Source organism: Physeter macrocephalus, chromosome 4 (genome assembly GCF_002837175.3).
Source record: "Physeter macrocephalus isolate SW-GA chromosome 4, ASM283717v5, whole genome shotgun sequence".
NCBI lineage: Eukaryota > Metazoa > Chordata > Mammalia > Artiodactyla > Physeteridae > Physeter > Physeter macrocephalus.
The window spans coordinates 132,519,152-132,538,570 of record NC_041217.1 but is presented as its reverse complement, the minus strand read 5'-3'; the positions used below and the strand labels follow the sequence as shown (position 1 = coordinate 132,538,570).

Below are 19,419 nucleotides of genomic sequence, written 5' to 3'. Positions count from 1 at the left end.
AATAGCATGGTGGAACTTCAGATTTGGAAGTAGACTGTAATAGCATCATAGAAGTTTTAGATTTTAAGAGACCATTTAGTCCAGCTACTCTCATTTGGGTCTTTGAAGAACTGAGACCCACATGGCCCAGGCCAGGAATGTTTTGGAAGGTCATGTGACCAGTTACTTTAGCATCAGGACTGTAGCCTAGGTCTTCAGATTTCCAGATTCCGACTATTCCTTCCTGTTACTCAACTACTTAACTTTCATAACACTAAAACAATCGTATAAACCCCCCTTAGAAAAACCTTCCAAAATATTGTAAAGGTTGAATGCCTTGGCATTACATGTGCTAACAGCAGTCACTTAGGTTTACTGAGCTGGAAGCCTCACTTTCAGATTAATAAGAGTGATATCGAATGTGCCATCACTGGCCAGACATATCCATAGATCACACATTTTAAATCTGAAAGAATATAAGTAATCTCCCCCTCACCCCACCACCACCCCCGCACTCGTTTAAATGACAGGGGCTATTGAAAACCCTCCACTGTCACTTGCATCCATGTGGCTTAAAATATATGCTGCTTATTGAAAGAGTTGTTCAGCTTAAACTCAGGAGATATATTACACCGTGTAATATGCCTGCATTTGTCCATGCATTCTTTTTGGAAACCTGATCTTATTTATGTCTGCTTTTAACAGATAGGCTAGGTTAAGTTATGTTAAACATGTTGTACCGAGGCTTGATTCAGTGTGCTGCCGCCTGGCTTTCTTCCTTGATTAGCTTTAATCAAACTCTCCACATTCCATGACCTTAATAAAGCTATTTTTCCTGACAACTGAAGACTGTCTTAACAAGCACAGCTCATCTGTGCTGAAACTAAGGCTGAGTTAAGATGGGGTTTAGGTCCTCATTAAAGTCCACAGCATGGAGTATAAGAGGAAATGATGAAATGGTGCTCACTGAAACATCTCTTCTTTAAATTTAATTAGGCAAATTATACGCAAACCAGTAGATGCCCTGGGAAGGGAATCAACATTAGGGCTAATAAAAAGCTTGAATAGTATAAAAGGGCTGGGGGGAGGGGCTGTAGACCCTTTCTAACACTTATGAGAGATAAATTAACACCAATCACTAAACATAGAAACTAGATGAATTTAAATATTGATTTAGAAATTGATTTTATGATGCTGTTCTAAGTGCAAAAATGCAGTTTATGCTTAAATCTCTTAAAGTTTGTCATGTGCACACACATGCACAAGGTATTTTTTGACTATATACATTAAGTATACATACATATGCACTTTGTATATGACGTATACACTGGGAGACACAATTATGGTCTGACTTAGGAGTTTTGAGAGACCTAGGTTCAAATTCTAGAAAGTTCCCCCATTTGCTCTTTGTGTGTGTGTGTGTGTGTGTGCAAGTTACTTCACCTCTGTGAAATCCAATTTCATCATTTATAAAATGAGCGAAATGTTTCTTTTCCTGGAGAGGCTTTATAAGAATTAAGAGAAATTCAATTAGATTATATGTATAGAATGCTTGGCACAATGCCTGGCACATAATAGGTGCTCAAAAATAGGTGTCCATATTTAAAAGAAACTTACGCTTAGTTAAGGGTGGTTTCAAGTGAACTATCCTATAAATATGTGAGAATTGGATTATGAATGTAAATATTCTACACACAGTTTTATGGATCAAGGTCATTTTAAGGGAAAATGCTAGAGGACAGAAGCTCATAGATTTTGGAAAGAATGGTGACTCAGACTTAATAAGTGAATTGTTTGGAGCCTAGAGTAGCCAAATGGAGAGACACTTCAGAAAGTTGAAACGCTTAGTAAGTGCTGCATGCTAAGCGTCTTGTATACCTTATTGAAAACAACTCTGCAAGGTAGGTATTGTTCACCTAATTTTACGGACAAGGAAAAAGAGATTCAGAAGGACTCAGTGAGCTGTGTGTTACCACGGTGGAACTCAGGGTTGACTTGGCCCATAGTGCTTGCTTGCTTTCTCTTCATCCTTGGATAACTTCTCCATGCACTTATTCTGTGTTGTGTTTAACCCTCAGTTCCATTGCTTTGGGACTGTGGTTCTCAGCCTTGACTGCCCTTTTAGCATCACCTGGGATGGGGTCGGGCATGAGCATTTTCTAAGGCTTCCCTGGTGATTCCTGGTGTGCAGCCACGGCATTTGGATGTGTCTATCTCAGGCATGGGTGTTTTGGTTGTCCCCAGTTTTAAGCCTAAGTGTCAGCAGTGATTTGTCAGAGTCAGTTATGATCCTCCTGCTGGTTTAGAGGAAGATGTATAGAAGGCCTAAAATCTTTTCTAGTTGTGATAGATGTTGCTTATGCATTAATTAGCACATAAAAATTAAATATTCCCTATTCTTACTGTTAGCTCATTTTCTCTTTTTTTCTGGTTGGAAAAGGCTGAATTAAATGGAGTGAAGATTACAGCAAAAAAAAAAAAAAAAAAAGAAAAGTGATTATGGCAACTTTTTCCCTCAAGAATGAAAGAGTAAGACCATCCTTTTCTTTATTTTTAGTAAAACAAAAATTATTTACAAAATACACTGACCTTTACCCCTACTCCCTTGAGGTGGGAAGAGTCTTTGTGGTCAGACTGATCTGTGGTTGAACCCGGGATCTCACTTTCTAATAGAGAATTAGTCATTTTTAAATCTCAGAGTCTTGGTTTCCTAATCTGTAAAAGAGAAATAATTCTTAACTCATTTAGTTACTGCAAGGATGAAATGAAGAAAAACAGTTTGCAGAGGCTGGTCCAGAGCCTGACCTGGGTAGCTTCTGTTGTTAGGAGACACAAGTGTCTTTGGATACTGGTCAGGTTGGGGGTTTCCAGAGAAGACTCTGTAGGGCTGGTGGGTTCTGCAGAGCAACGAGGCCTGCAGTTGACTCTAATTGAGGATGCTTCTATTCAAAGAGATCTTTTTCTTTCACCTAAGAGATCCTGGGTATCTCTTTTACAGACAGAAAGTAAGAAGTTAGGGTACTTCCCTGAAAGCCGGTCTGGGAGTTGGTAGCTGATAGGAATCAGTGACTCCCTAACTTGAGATTTCATAATATTCTCTTTCAATTCTGAGTCATTGGTGCCTGCTCTGGTGGCATTGTTAATGAACTCAGACGGTTACTGGGAAGTGATCTTGTCGTTCCTTTTGCCTTCAGGCGCAACTTACATTGAAATTACCCCAAACAGATGTATTCCATTCTTCTTTAAAAGACTATGTAATGAGCTTAACTATTAAGAAGCTCATTCTAATTTCTAACATTGATAAGCATCAGGTTAAATATATTTCTACTCCTGCCATCTTCCTTAGAGGTATAAAATTGTTTTATACCTCTTACTTAAGGATCTTTACAAAGAAAATTTTGCTGTCTGCTAATGGGTTGAATTTGCAGGATGTTTTGAGAACTCAGTAGAAGAGTAGCTCTCGCTGCACTTCCATGACCTGGTGAAAAGCCGGATGTTAGGCTCGACCAAGCTGAATGATAACCAGTAAATAGTGATAGGAGTATCCAGAGAGGTAGAAGCCTTGAGACCACCTACTCCCTAAGCTTCGAATCCTTATATGACCCTGAGACAGCCAGGCAGTGGGGCTGCAAGGCTGAGATAAGTACTGAAAACTGACCAGGGTACTTTTTTTTTTTTTAAACATAGCTCCCTCCTTTGCACCTTTCTGTACCTCTGCCCTGAAGGCTATGCAGCCTGTTACATACTGATAGCTAAGTAAAAGCAATCAGCATTCCTTACTACTGCCTACAGAAAAGACCTAAATTATTTACTGACCTCCAGGCTGTTGGTACATATCTGGCTGGTATTTTTTGTTTGTTTGGGGGTTTCTTTTGGGGTGGGTGGGTGGAGGAAGGCCAGTGTACAGTATCTAAATTTACATTATAAAAATACACCGGGTTCGCGCCCCGGTCTGGGAGGATCCCACGTGCCGCGGAGCGGCTGGGCCCGTGAGCCATGGCCGCTGGGCCTGCGCGTCCGGAGCCTGTGCTCCGCAGCGGGAGAGGCCGCAGCAGAGGGAGGCCCGCATACCACAAAACAAAAAAAAAAACAAACAAAAAAAACAAATTTTGTTCTCCAGAATAAGAAATCATTTATAAGTAGACCTGCACTGTTCCAAGGCTAATGAAGAATTTTCTTCTTCTTGATATGCAGGTGCCTCCCCTCCCCCCGTAGCTTTATATATTTTCTGTAAGGAAAAATGCCATTTATAAAGTAACCTGGGATAAGGAGAATCCAGTGATAAAAGGGATAAGAACATTTTCAGACTGCTTCTTGGAAGGTAGCGTGGGAAAGCTCATTCCAATAGGCCTCTGGGCATCCTGGCAAAGTTGGGAACAAAATTGGTAAGAATGAAGTGAAAATGGATGAAAATCCTCATTTTCTGTTAAATATAGACAGGCTAGGAATGGGGCATCCTGAATTTAGAATGAGAAATTTCCTTGTACAAAGGAGGAAACATAATTTGACAGCAGTCCATGTGAAAACAGCCTAAGAGTGTAAGTTGACCGCAAGATTAATAGGGGCCAGCAGCGTGACAGTGTCATTCCCAAAGCTGATGCTGTGTTGGGCTGTGGTCTGACCACAGCTGGAATTTTTTGCCCAGTTTTGGGCATAAAATGTTTAAGAGGAACACCAACAGAATGGAGATCCGGATGCTCATGGATCAGGAAATCATATCATAGGAGGGGCAGGTGAGGAAAACGTGGCTATAGAGTCTGGAGGAGAGATTCCTTAGAATGACCTTAAGAACACGCTTCAATATTTAAGTGGCCTGTAGGATATTCTCTGTTGCTCTGGAAGACAGGAGTAGGAGTTTGGGGCTTTCTCTGGAGCCTTACACACACACACACACACACACTCCACATGAAAAGGCGGAGACAAAAACCTGGGTTAACATCTTGCACTGCCTGACCCATTTTTCCAACAAATCTGCTCATCTTCCTGTGTTTCAGAATCAGTGTCTGTCACCATTTTTTACCCTGTCATCCAAACCAGAAATCAGGCATCATCTTTCACTCATCCCTTTCCCTCAGGGAGAAAAACTATTGCTTGTAAAGTCAGCACCCATGGTACCAGGCTTCAGTTTATCTCCAGTAACTCAATTGCTAATAGCTCTTGATAGGGAGGCAATACCATTAAACTTGATAATTTCTAAAGAGTTTTGAACTATTTTGCTCTAAGTGATGCCAAAGGAAAAGAATACTAGCTACTTGCAGCAGAGGGAAAAATTCTATATCCTTTTTGGGGGCCAAGCTTAAGTTCTCTGTGACTCAGGACACTGACATTCTGTGTGACCCTAAATCCCTTCTGGTTCCTGATCTGCTTGTCTTGACCTGTTACACTTCCACACCAAAGTAGTTTCATTAGCACTGAGATCATGCACAGGAGATAGTAGCTAACTGGTGTAATTAACTGGCGTGTCAAAGGCTATTGGTTTATTGCATATGCAACTGTCTTTCCTGGTGGGAAGGTACACTTTCTGCTGACACAGTAGATCTGCAAAGATACCCAATTGCCAAATAATCTGCTGGGTGATGGTGAGGTGTTTGTGGTGATTCCATTTATATAGGCAGAATGGTGGGATCATTTACTCTGTTCTCCCAAAATGCAGCTGGCTGAAGGTGCTAACTGTTCAACAGCACAGAAGAGGAGAAGGCAGTTTAGTTTGGGGCCTTGGTGAGGTCTTTTCTTCTTTTTTTAAAATCTGTGCTTTTGGCATGCTAATGCATGCACTTAGTCTCTGCAAGAAATTTCCGTTTAAGAAAGAATTTAAAAACATGAAGTGCTCAATCCATATCTCCTAAACAACTAAAAAGACTGCAATTTCGAATGAGAAATTATGTTGCAAAGAAGAAAAAAGTTGTTTATTATGGCTCAAAATTTTAATCACCCAAGGGCTGTAAAGTTAAAAATAGACAATTCTGCCTTCTGTTTATGGTAAACTTGGCTGAGTCCCGGCAAATTTCAAAGCTGAACATACTGTATGTTATTTTTGCTTAATTTTAGATTCCACATTTTAAAATTATTTCTTACAAGAAGCATATTTCAGGATATAAACTTAGCCTGAAGAACGGTATTCTTGATTCCAGCCCATATTGAAACTCCTTTGAAAATAGTAAACTATGGTTTTGGGATTTTCCTATTCCCAAGAGTCCAAATGGGTACCTTTCTAAGTCTTTTGCATTATGAATGAACACAGGAATATGAAATTGTAAAGGTTACTTTCTGCTCTCTGGTTCCTTACTTGTGATTTTAGTTTTCTTAACAGTATAACTTGACGCAAACACGCTAACTTGCGTGAAGTCTTTCACAGAGGGAGGGGCGTTTTGTTTCAGCGCTAGTGTTGCAGGTATGGAGTCTGAAGACAGAGAGGCTCTTTGGCATGCAGCAGGTGTCTGTGTGGGTGCCAGGAGCCTAAGAGAGCACCTGGGAGAGAACCTCCCAGCCGCAGCTACTGGACAGTGCAGCTTCTCTTCTGATCCGCTCATACCTGCCCTGAGAACCGCTCCTGTGGTGACTGGCCCAAGAGCAAGTAGGCTTGTTGACTCAACCCTCTTCATGCCTCCTGAGGGAGGAGGAACACCTGGCTTCATCTCTCTACATGACTCTTGTCGATTCTTGCCCCTGAGCTCTTCCAGAGGGCACTTCTGGTCCTTTCCTCCTAAGGTTTTTAGAGCAAGCCCTTTGGGGTGACAGGAAATCTAGGGAGGGGATTTTTTTTAACCTATTACTCAATGTGGCATCAGAGAATCAAACCCTCCCCACAGAGTGAATAGCATGCTTAGTAAATATTTGCTACATATTGTTGGGCGAAAGACTGTTTACTGAAGATCAAGATTTCTGTGATGGCTCTGACAGAGGTATGTTTGTGATTCGGTTGATCATAGCTACTGCTGAAAAATTCTTACCATGTGCTAGACACATATCTGAACACTTCATGTATGTTGTTTCTGATCTTCCTAAGAACCCATTGTACAGAAGGGAAAACTAAGCTTTACTAAGTTAGGAACTTGCCAGAGGACATTGAGCTGTCTAGAATTAGCTGTGTAGAATCTGTACTTACTAAGTACAGAATTAGCACTGATTCCATATTCTGTTCAATATGCCATTTCACCATGATTGAGATGGGCTGTGATAAAAGGACCCATGCATTGACACCAAACCTCTGAGAGGCCAAAGGCTTTGTCACAACATTCATTAAGATGCTCACGCCCTTAATCACGAGAAGATTTCCCAGGACCCAGTCAGAACCTGTTCACACTTAGTTTGCACACAATTTTAATAAGGTTGGTTATCTCTTTTTCAAGTACACAGCAGATTTATTTATTTAGTAATTATTTCCTGAATGCCAAACACGTGCCATGTATTTTTCTAGATACACAGAACAAAAAAGACAGAATTCTTGCCCTTTGAGATCACATTTGCAGGTTTATACATCACTGGTTCTCACACTGTGGTCCCCAAATCAGTATCATAAGCCTCACATGAGGACTTGTTAGAAATTCATATCCTTGATCTGAATTCTAGACCCACTGAATCAAAAACTCAGGAGTTAAGGCCCGGTAATCTGTTTTTAAGCAAACCGCTGGTCTTGAAGGCTTAAAACAACGCTTTGGTGTTCCTGTGACAGGTAGCTCTGTGGAAAACTTTTGTCTCTAGATTTCTCCTGATCAGTGTGTGTGTATGTGTGTGTGTGTTGAGGTCTTAACTCACCCATTCAGTGATGGGCCCTTGCTGGGCAGAGGCATGGAGACACTTGTCCACGAGAATTTGAGCCCTGGAATTCACACGTAGCTGGATTCAGATTCTTCCTTTGCCAGGCACTAGCCCCATGAACTCATGGAACTGCTAAGCCTTAGTTTTTCTCATTGTGACAATGAGGGTGATAGTAATGGGACCACACTTAGCACAGCTGCTTGATACAGAGAACATGCCCAAGAACTAATTAGAATGTTTTTCTGTCTCTAGGATCTAGCACTTGGCTTGGCACAGGATAGGTGCTCAGGAAACGGTCTTGGAGAAAATAGATGGATGTTTATTTTTCCTTTGTGTTAGCCATTAGCGCAGGCCTGTAGCTATTTAATCCCTACTCTTTGTCCATCTTTAGTGGAAGAAACCAGGATAATGAGACCTGGCATCAGAACATACCTGACATACAAGGTCCTTTTGGAAATGTGTGTTGCCTGCCTCAGTTTAGCTGCTGCTGTTACTTAATCCTCACCGGTTTAAGTGGCACGTTGCCTTCTTCCCCTCTGACCCTTAGCTTTGGGATATTTCAAATGCCTATAAAATTTCATTTAATTAAGGGGCTTCCATATCTGCTTGTAGATATTTTTTTCTTGAAATGCTGGTTGCATTAATAGTAAATCTAAGAGAATCAAACCTCTGCCTGTTTTGTGCCATTTCAGCAGTAAGCCAAGGAGAAAAACTCTCAAGGAAATTAATGCTTCGCTCAAGCATGGTAGGAACACGGAGCTAACACACTGCCATATAACCTGGTTTCACTGACTTTCCGAATTTTTGTTTTGCCCTTTTTATTACATGTCACATTGTACGGCTAAAACCAGAAGTGCAATTATGAGGAAGATGTTTTCTCGAAATCTGCAGAGTCTGGCCAATCAGATAACCTTTCAGTAGAAACATTATCCACCGGAGACGTAGTGGTTATTCACAAATAGATTATCTTTTAACTCCAGACTTTCATTAGTTCACTAAATATTACTGAGCACCTACTATGTGCCAGGCATTGTTCTAATGCTGGGGATACAGCGCTGAACAGGACAAAAATCCCTGCCCTTCAGCTTCTTGGCTTCTTTCTTTCTCACACAAGGGACTGCGTGTAGGTGCCTTGGGAGTAGTGATTTGTTTGCAGAATCTGAGCCTGCGGGTGGGCTGGCCATGGCAGAGGCAGTCAGATATTAATTCCCTGGATATTAGGTGACTGCTCACCTTGAGTCATTAGGTGACTGCTCACCTATAAGCAAGTCGAACCATTTGTAGTATTTTGCACCTGTTTTAAGTTTTATGTGTGAAGTTATGGTCAGTGTCACTGTCATCGTTTCTCTGCTCAGGCACATTATGGTGCTTGGATTTGTGGGGTCAGGTCACTGCTGATTTAATTCAACTCTTCTTCCTATTACTGCAAGCCCTGTGTATAAGTTTCCTATTGCTGCTGTAACAAATTGCCACAAACCAATGGTTTAAAACAACACAAATTTATTTTCTTATGATTCTGGTGGTCGGAAGTCTGAAAACCAGTCTGGTGTCAGCAGGGCTGGTCCATCCAGGAGGCTGCAGGGGAGACCCCGTTCCTTTGCTCTTCCAGCTTCTAGACGCTGGGTTGGTGTTCCTTGGCTCACAGCTGCATCACTCCAATCTCTACTTCCTTCTCCCGGGTCTTTGTCCTCCTGCCTGTCTCGTACAAGGAACCTTGCGATTACATCATTGGGCCTACCTGAATAATGCAGGATAATCTCTCTACCTCAAGATCCTTAACTTGATCACCTTTTGCCATATTCACAGGACCTGGAATTAGGACGTAGCCATTTGGGGGTGTGGGTGGGTGGGGGGTCATCATTATTCAGCCACCCACACCCTGTCAGTCCAGTGTCCCTGGGTTCATTAGCAAATAAGCCAGTTTTGTTGAGTAGTCTCTTCTGGTCTATGAAACCCAACCCAGCAGAGTACACTCTGAAATGCAAATGTTGCTAACTATGCAGAGTTAGTTATACTTGCTTCACTACCTGAAAACCTCCTTAAATCATTCCGGTTTCTTCTGTAAGACTCAGCTCAAAAAACCCTCCCCCAGGAAGCCTTCCTGGGCTTGTTTGACGCTCTTCATTTGTGATTCTGTGGCACCCTGTGTTGTGTGTAAGTGACTACAGGACCACACCTTCCCTGTTGTAATTGTGTGGATTTACTTGCAGCCCACTGCCCCCTTATCCTCTCTCCTTCACCTAAATGGTGTGCTCTTTACAGGAAGGTACTGCGTGTCCTGGGCACATAGACGATATTTGATAAAAGTTTCTCTTTCGATGAATGGAGATTCTCTTCTCTCATATGTTAAAAAAAATTGTTTTGTGTGTGTTTCACTTAACGAGGTGTTCACTAGAAGTTGAAAGTAGAGTGCAGCCAGCTTGGGTTGTGGAAGGACTGGCATCATGCGGCTTGTCTAAATTGTATGTCACGGTTTTAGGACACCTGACTGTGAGTTCATGGATCTTAGGGATGCTTCTTTCCAGGTGAATGTAATCCTGAAGTTATGCACCATTCTTTCCTCTGTGTCACCAGAAATCTACCGTAAACCAGGTAGGTTCTGAATATTTGGAAATAATGATGTAAATCAAGGTGAAAGACTGAGTGAATCTTTAAATCTAAAATTAGTTTCTGTCACCAAAGAACAGATTCTGTGGCCTGGTCACTTTTAGGGTTACTCTCATTGGAGTCAGGTTTCTGGTAATTGAGATAGTTTACTTTATTTCAGTTTTCAAAAGTAGCATCTTCCTATGTGGAAAAATCTGTGAGTCCTATACAGTTGTTGTTGGAAAATCATTTTGCCTTCTTTTACAGTATCCAGGCTGATTTTTTTCTTCTCTGTAAGTGGACCTTGGGCTTTCTGTGTGGCTGGAAAGCATGTAATTTTTTTTTTTTTTCACGTAGTGGTGCTTCATGATACCATGTGAATTTTTATGGTCCCAGCTGCACCGAAGTGTGTGCCCTGAAATTTCAGTTGGATTAAGAACATACCTTGATGTGAGGGCAGAAATTGGAGAAATGGGAGAACACAGGGTTGGATCTATATATGTTGCAATTAATATTGGTGAGTGGGCAAAAGTCCAACATTATCCTAGGGGGCTTGGCTAATGTTCATTGTAAACCAGTGCAAGGGAGTCCTTCCCCTGCAGGTGTGAATAGTTTAATTTAGTAGGTGGATTAGGAAAAACAAGGGGTGTTTTCTTGTGTTCCAGTTTACATTACACATTGAACGTTAACCAGCTGCATGAGGTACAGCTCGTCACTGAGTGGTGGTAACAGATATCCTGAGACGTTGCTAACCCATCTCGATATCTCAAGGATCTAGCATCATGCCTGGTACATAGTAGGCACTCATTAGCGTCTGTGAAATGAATAGAAGAACGAAGGAATGGTCGCTGAGGCAAGGCCCCTTAAAAATACTGGCCTCTGCTTATCTCTCTAGCCCTCTTACTACTGCCCACCTTCAGTATATTATTTGTATTGACAGCTTGTTAAATATTCCACATTCTTGCTTGCCTTTGGACCTCTGTACCTGTCATTCTCTCTGCCTCTAGCCCCACCCTCCCTGTCCCCTTAGTTTGGCTAATTCCTGCAAGAACTTTATGACTTGGTGTCTCCTAGAAGACTTTTAGAAGGCATCATTGCTGGTATCTAGGTGAACCTTTGGATAACAACAGGAAGACACTGACTAGTGGGACTGTTGAAATCTGTGTCTGAGCCTTCTTTTCAGGAGCATGTGGAACACTGTCAGGTGTGGAATCATTTGGATTACATCTCCCAAACTCTACTTTATTGGTACTTTCCATTTTGGAATGGGCAAAACATGACTCTGTAATAACAGGAACAGAAGTCGTCAAGTTAAGAGCAGGTTCTATTGTGTTTACAGAGCATCAGTATCAGGGTACAGAGGACGATGGAGAACCATCGATGAATTACCTGTAGTCTGACTGATACCAAAGGGACTAAGTAGGCAAGAAGAAGTTGAGAAACTGAACCATTCCCTTTCTAATGAAATTTAGAAAGTTGCGTGCATAGTAGGTGCTCAGCCAACATTTGCTGAGGATGGAAGAATAAATAAATCAAGTTAACTTTTTCCTTTTTTGGGCATTATGTTAAGATTAAAAAAAAAATCCTTAGATAGTCTCTTCCACTCCGCTCCTTTTTGCACACATAGCCCTAACCTCAGTCTATACTTAGTGCTTTTGCTAAAACTGACTCATTTTGTTTCTGATTGCCTTCATGATATGAGACTCTGGTATCCATGGGAATGGTGTAAGGCTGTATTGCTTTCATGCTTAGAAAAATGTAAACCAGAAGGGCCAGCTGTTGGTACTGGTACCAACTAGTTCCTGAGAGCTATAGGGCAATCTCATTCTTACATTCTTAAGCCAGTGTGGAAAACAGCGTAATCTCCTGGGAAGCTAATCAGCTTTTGTGACAGATAGATGTGATTCAAATCTTGTGTCTGCTGCTGACAGGCTGTGTGACTTTGGGCAGGCTGTTTAACCTCTCTGAGTTTCTTCATCTCTGTTTTTTTCTGTTTTGTAAAATGGGCGGGGTGGGGGAACCCTATTAACTCACAGGGTTGTTTGACAATTAGAAATGATTTTGTAAGTGTCCTAGTCTATATTCGACGTTCCGTAAATGGCAGATATTAAGACTACTATTACTGCTGTGAACCAGGTTGGCTACAGGCCCTCCAGAGTTTCAGTGAGGACAAGGTTAGAGGTAACCACCGGGATCAGGGTGGGACAGCTGAGTTACATTTAAACCGTCTCTCTGTGTGTGCGACAGAGATTTTCTTATTTTCCTCTGGGGAGAATTCAGGTTGGTTTAAGAAGGGAACTGACAGTGTCTACTTTTTGTTCTGGGTGTTTCAAAGATGGCTAGAAATCGGTACTAGTTGCTAAGGAAGAACTTTAAAAAATATAGATGTGAGGAGACAAGGTGGTGTCGCGGCAAGAGCACTGACCCGTGTTCCCTGGGGCTCAGCTCTGCGCTCTCTGCTGCGTCCCTTTCTCTTGCTGTGCTCTTCACCTCTTCCCGAGGAGTGAGCACACTGGACCAGACAATTATCCTGGCCCAGGCAGGTGCTTCTTCCTGACTGGGAGTTCGTATGGGTGGCCTCAGCTGGGCTGGTTTTATTGTTCCAAAAAGTGTCAACAGAGAAATGGCTGGACGTTGGAGTGTCCTTTGTGATTTGACATTTTGGGGAACCCTTTAATGGTACAGTGTACCTGGCCAAAAAGTCTTCCAGCTGAGAAATTCTGTGAGTTGAAACGCTTCGAATAAATGTCAACCAGGAAGGGATCGTCAGGGTAAATTAAAAAATTCTCATCTGCCTCGGCTGTAGCAACTGCTCAGACCCCTGGACTTCGTCGGCGGTATTGACAACGCTTGTCTTTGAATGGGGCATGAATTTCCCAGCTTCCTAGGAGCAACAACAACAACAACCGTTCCCCCAACAAACCCCAGGGTGTCTGAAGCGCCTGCTCTCTTCTCGAAGAGCCGATGGAATACCCTTCTGTGGGCTCAAGAGCTATCAGCAGTATTGAACAATTAGACTGGAAGGAAGGGCTGTGAACAGTTGTTCCCTAAAGGCTTGGAAATTAACAAAGGCCATATTAGTCAGTCCCGGGAGGAGGGGGATGAAAAGAATGGGGGCTGGAAGGAACAATTCGGAAGTGGAGAGGGTGATTGGAGGGGTTTGTTTCCCAGATAGTTTTCAAAGAAAAGAGATTTGTGTGGTTTGCTGTGGGGCTGAGACAGCAGTGCAAAACCAGTTGATGTTCTTTTTTGTCCAACAATTACTTTTCTCTGGCACATTTTTTTTTTAGGCTAACGAAGTGTCTTCGTTGCTTTTTCATGGTCATTGACGGCAAGAGCTTAAGGGCTTTTTGCTTCCCAGGGCTCAGGGTAGGGTAGAGAGAAGGACACATATAAGAGGGAAATGACATGTTGCAAAATTTCGTGAATTTTGTCACAGACAAGGAAAAGCCATCCAGGGCACAGGGAAGGCTCAGGTTTTCATTTTGGTCTGGGGGGGTGATTGATTTCTTTCTTTCAAGGGGCTGATGCAGGAGGTCAGTGTCTTAGAAAGGGGAAGAAGCCAGGGGAAAGGAGAAAAGAAAGAATGAGATTTATGACCTTCTGGATCCCAGCTTTTATGTCACGTAACCATTCCCAATACTGGAAGTTCATGACACCCTGAGAAACAGCCCTGGAACTCGGAGCAGTGATCTGCATGCAAAGGTGAAATTAAACCGTCCAGCAGCTGCTTTGATTGAGTCACATACAGTCCTGTTCTAGATCCCAAGTGCTGCTTCTCTTTAGTTTGCCCCCTCAGCACGGATTCTGGTGTTTCATGGAGTTATGAGACAGACCACCCAGGGCCACTCACGTTATATACGGAGGATGGTTGAAGAGGTGCTTAGAGAGGAATTATTTCAACAATGGGACTTTTCCATTATTCTTTCTGTAATCAGCCCTCTGCACTCAGCACGTGGAAACCTTCGCATCTGTCACCAAGAATACTAAACTGATAAGGTGTTGCTCAGAGTGCCCCTACCCTGGTCTCATCCCCTGAGATAACAATAGAAGATTTTAAAAAGTGTAAGGATCTTCCCTTTTTATTCCATATGGCTCCTTAGGTAACATGACCCAATGTGGCCATTAAATGACCCTGCTTACACTTGGATTACTCGGTACAAAGCAAATTTATGGTTGTTTATTCTCTCCTCCTATCAGCTATTAGTGCCTAATCATATGGTCTATCGATCATGAGATTAATCGCCTGCTCAAAGAGGCAGCAGGTCTTGTGGAATGCTGCACTGCGCCAGACTGAACTTCAACCTTTTATACAAACTGGAGGAGTCAAAATCATCATTCACGGCCTGAAGCCCCTGGTCCCTGGGCCTCCTGAACCCCAGGAGGTAAATCCCTGCTTTTTCAAACCGTGTACTTTGCACTTCCTTTCCTGTGTAAAACTTCACCTCATTGATTCAGTCAGGCACTTGTAAATAAAATCCTTACATCCTATAAGTAATGACCTAAGCTGAAAATATGTGGGCTCTATTATACAAAGACCCATAGTAATGCCATAATTAAAGTTCTGTCAGTATTTCTGTTGGAAATTCTCATTCTGGAAGATTTATAACTGGACCATTAAAGTTTTCTTGGGCTAAGACTTTCCACGAGTGTCATGATCTGAGACCTTTTATTTTTTTTTCTTTTTGTGGAATATGTTTCTTTAAAGATATCAATAATAAAGCCCAGAAACATTATGCCTTATGGCATAATGTAGTCCATACCTACCAAGGTTGGACACTTTAAAATTTGAGCATGGCATCCCCTAAAGTGGCTTCTGTTCCCCTTCTCTGTGTTCTCATTGCAGTTTTTGAGAACAGAGCATTGTTGTCCTGTTTGTGCTGTATTGTAATGTTTGTTTCCTGGCCTGTGTCTCCTATTCTAAGGAGAATGAGGGCAGGGATCTTAAATCATTTGTCTTTCTAGCCCTTTTACTGGAGAGCCGAACTGGGTAAGCTGGGTTTGTTCAGTGACTGCCTTTAAGGGTGGGAATCGGGAAACTTCCTTTCCAGTCCTGACACAGTCGTTTAAGGTGGGGAGTAGATGCAGGCAGTGAATTTAGGCAAGTCACTTGGCTTCTCTGAAAACAAGTTTCCTGATCAGTGAAATGGGTGTATTGCGTTCAGGGCTGGTGAATCGGTATTCTGTGAGTTGGATGCTGCCAGCCCAGTTTTCAGACATTTGAATCTGAATGCCTTTAGATGGAATCTGGGCTTTCTCGTCTGCCATAATCCCCGCCGTCCCCTGTTGTATTATATTGTATCAGCAGCCTGCCTTAACCATTTGCCTGCATGGCCTGTGTTTACGATTCCTTGTAGTTACAGATTTATAATGGGGTCTTCTGTTTTGTTGTTACAGTAAGGGTCGAAATCTGAGTTTCCGGGATGCCTTTGACTGTAATTTTAATTCTCTAACTTCCTTTATCAACAAGAACCTCAACTGTTATTTTTTATTTCATTTTGGAAAACTTTTGTTTTCCAGACAAACTGCATTGGTTAATAATTAATTTGCTTTCCCATTTTTAAAGCAAATGGTCATCTGTAACTGAGCACGCAGATACACACGAGCTGAGAGTATAAAATAGTTTTTGTGTGATGAGTTGGGTGATGTTTTAGCAAGCTTGTGCCATTGTTTTGTGGATAAGTATATAGTTTCTATTTGAGGTTTTGATGTACTAAAAATAGCTCCTAGATCTTCCTGCCTTTGCCTTTTTAGACACATGAGGGTCCAAGGACTCTAGCTGAATGCTTAGCTTATTCTTTTGTGAGTTTCTGGGCTACCCTTGTCCTCAGAGCTTCAAGTAACTTGTTTGTCTCCGTATGCAGTCCACGTCTTAATTGTCTCATTACGGGTAAGCCTAGAGAAGTCTCTATAAAACCTGTCTTTTATATTCCATAAGAGGAAAAGAGCTTCCTCATATGAGTTTACCCACAGGCCCTCGTTTCCATTTTCTCCCTTTAGTCAAGAGCATTTTAGAAGATTTGTCAGAAGGAGAGGGAGTCAGTTTGATACTTGACTCCCAAGCTAAGGAGAATCCTTTCTTTTATCTCAGCTGAGGCGGCTGTTGTTGAATGTTGAAGGTTGAGAATTTAAAAGCACACATTTAAATAGAGCAAGTTAAAGATCTATAGCATAGAAGTAACCTGCATGCAAACCAATCTTGAGGCCTGACCTTTGGCACTTAACGCAAAAGTAAGGGGCTTTGGAAGATAGCAACCTGGTTTAAGCAGATCACCACGTGGATACTATTAACAAGAAGAGGTAGTGTCTGCATTGTGGCTAAGAGCTTAGTCTCTGGGGTTCCACTAATTTAGGTTTAGTTCTGTCTTGGTTCCTTATCAATTCTCACTTTGGAGAGGTTACTTAAAGCTCCATAAGCCTCAGTTTCCCCATGTGTAAAATGGGGATAATAATAGCTTGTTGTGAGGAGTAAATGAGAGTAATTCACACGAAGGATTTATGCTGTTCCTCACAGAATAAACAATACTAATTATCATTATTAGCTAAGACATAATTGAAATATATTTCTCAGCTTTGAGTTGTTCTTTTTAAGAGGTTAAAGATATGCTTTCTTAAGAGTGTTCATACACGCTGGATCACCTGCCTACATTTCCAGGAAATCATATGCTTCAGCAGTCCAAATGTGCCGCTTTCAGTTTTTTCATGACGTTCGACCTTAAAAATCTAAAGTTGAAATCTCCGTTAACGTTTTCTTTTCCCTCCAGATCAGTCCAAATTAAAGTTTCATTGCACAAGTTTCATGGACCCTTATTAGCATTAATTATTGTCGGTGTGCTGGTGAGAGTCCTAAAGTGAGTGCATTAAGATTTCAAGCCCTTGAGAAAACTTTAAACCTTCACAGACTGAGAGAGCTGGAAGGGACCTAAGGGACCCTCTCCTCTAAGCCCCATTTTACAGATAAGGAATGTGTATTCTACAAGGTAAAATAGGTTTTGAACAGGGACTATCCTACCTAATGGCTTTTTAATTTGTACTCTCCCTGGAATCTGCACTAATTTGCCATGTTATGATTATGTTCTTATTGTGGGGATTGTATGTGTTTATTAGAGGCCACTGAGATGTGGCACTGGGCATTACTTCTGTGGCAAAGGCATGGGGGTAGTAATCATTAGTAATGGATTCCATTATTTGGGAGAGCATTTTACTGACTAGAGAGAATTCATTGCGTTGATCCATTGTGCCACATTTGTATTAGACCAGGTAGTCTAAAATGATATTCTCTAAACTGGGAGGCTGAAAAATTGTCCAGTCTGGGCAGTTATCCCATCAGTAAGACCTTCCTTTTACTACTGAAAATACATAGTTTTGTTGAAAGAAACCTTTTCATCAGGTCCCCAGTGCCCTGAATGTGTTTAAATCCCTCACTACTGAAATAGGAGGATTACTACTGCTATCATTGTTCTAAAACAAACTTCCTTTTGGACGATAACAGCAGCGGTAAGTCAGATGTTGAAGAAAGTACCAGCTTAACTTCAGTTTGCTTTAAAAGGGCTTCCTCTTTAATTGACAAGTGTCATGTGTAATAGAGCATGGCAACTCACATAGAAAACCATGGGCCGGGCTTCCTGCTGGGGTTGGAGTTCTTAATGAACATACAACTGAATACACGGAGGCAAAAAATTAAAGCGCCCCAACTGTGGGCCATTCATTCTGTTCATCCTGTTCATCCTGGCCAACGTGGTGATGAGCACCCGTATTGGTCATGTGGCTGTTTGGTAGCTGTGAGCTAGGGTGACTGTGGTCTTTCCTAGTGACATTTTGAATAACAGCACAGATCCTAGTGTCATATCTAAGGAATAAATATATATTTTTTGTTCTTTTTTCTTTTTTTTTTTTTTAAACATATAGGCTATTTTTGGCATATACCTCTTCACAGAGTGGTGGTTTTCTGGAGCTCTGGCCCACTTGCTAACATTTTGAAGTTCCCTCACTTAGTAATTCCCTTTTCCTTCCCTTCACTCCCCAAAAGAGAACAGAGCCGATTTTTCAGAGGTGATGTTTACAACAGTTCAACACACTCGAATAAGCACTTAGAATAATGTCAATAGAGAAAGGGAAAAAAAGGGCGTATTATTATCAAATTAAGTAATGGATGGGCAGTGATATTTTATTTATTAAAGCTCGTCGGAGTACCATTGGAAACAGAGTACGTTGGTTCTGAAGTGCACAGATTAGAAAGGAATGTTGAGTTTGGAAACGTGGCAGCCTGCAGCACTGTGTATGGTTTAAATTAAACCTTTTTTTGGAAAGCAGAATTGCTCTAGGCCACATTTAAGGGAAAAGCTACAGCAGAGTGAGCTGGCTGTGGTTTTTCTTTTACTCTGTAACCGGCCCACTTTCCCTTGTTTTAACACAGAAAAAAGACTTTGGACTCCTTCAGACCAACCACATAGCTTCTCTGCTGACCACAAAAAGGAAGCTTTGCGTAGAAGCCATAGGATTAATACCCACTGTCTCTTAACCCAACAGTGTGAAAACTTTTATAAGAGATTTCTCTGGGCAGGCTGACACTGTAGTTGGACTTGAAGCATTTTAAATCAAGAGCAACTTTGAATTGCATTATGCCACAGTGCTCTGTAAATTGTTATGTGCGATCTCACTGTTAAAAGTTATTTACATGAGTCCCCAGGTTTCAGAGGGATAAACCACTAACAGCTTTGTGTATCTTGAGAAAGAAATACAAGGAGAATTAAAGACAGACCTATGCCAAATTATCTCTGCGTAGGTAGATCACAGTCAATCAGATTTTATCGTTCCTGGGCAAATGGAGACAGTTGGCTCTTGGTGGAAAAGCCTTTTAATCTTTGAAAATAATAAGATTAAGATTGTGGATTCTATTAAGTCACTTGATGAGCTTTATTAAGTCATCACATTATTTTTCAACTAGGTGAGAAAGCTTCCTTTTAATAGATGTGCATCGTTCTAAAATAATTTGTGTGTTGCAGACGTGTTATTTAATATGCTGACCTGCCCAGGGATTATAAATGGCTGTTTCTGTGTCCTGAGTGTTCATTTTAATGATTGGAATCTCACTAC

The 19,419-nt window shown here is 41.6% G+C and overlaps 1 protein-coding gene across 21 annotated transcripts in view; it reads left to right on the top strand.

Moving 5' to 3' along the window:
* Positions 1-19,419, top strand: part of NFIA (nuclear factor I A) — a 381,629-nt gene that overhangs the window by 51,132 nt on the left and 311,078 nt on the right. The window lies entirely within an intron of this gene.